Source organism: Crocuta crocuta, unplaced genomic scaffold (genome assembly GCF_008692635.1).
Source record: "Crocuta crocuta isolate KB4526 unplaced genomic scaffold, BGI_CrCroc_1.0 scaffold299, whole genome shotgun sequence".
Lineage (NCBI taxonomy): Eukaryota > Metazoa > Chordata > Mammalia > Carnivora > Hyaenidae > Crocuta > Crocuta crocuta.
In genome coordinates this window covers 919,639-920,137 of record NW_027532747.1, presented here as the reverse complement: position 1 = coordinate 920,137, position 499 = coordinate 919,639, and positions in this window count along the sequence as shown.

Below are 499 nucleotides of genomic sequence, written 5' to 3'. Positions count from 1 at the left end.
CCCCCCCCCCCCCCCCCCTCCCGGGCCCCCCCCCCCCCCCCCCCCCCCAGGGGCTGCTGGAAGGGACTGGCCAGGGAGGGTGGGGACTGCCAGGCAGGAAAGGGGGGCCCCCGGCCCAGGGCTGGGTCCCTCACAGCCACCATCTCACGAGGGCCAGTGAAGACATTTAGGTCACTGGCCCTGTCTCAGAGTTATGGCGTCCAGGGCTTGGACAGACCCAAGGTCACCTGGCAGACGGGCTGCAATCCCACGCTCCCACAGAAGCCTGGACGGCCAGCCGGGGCGTCTGCCCAGGGAAGGAGGCCATCGCTCCAAAGCGGGGCCTGGGTGCCGGGGAGGACCGCGCTGGGCTGGGGGAGAGGAGCACCGACAGATGCCCGAGGGCCTCCGGGAGGGGAGCAGAACCGGCCTCCGTGGCCTGCGAGGCTCCTCCGGGGGCCCCTCCACCTGTTCTAAGAGAGCAAGGCACCCCGCGAGCTGGTGGGAGGGGGCACCTCGG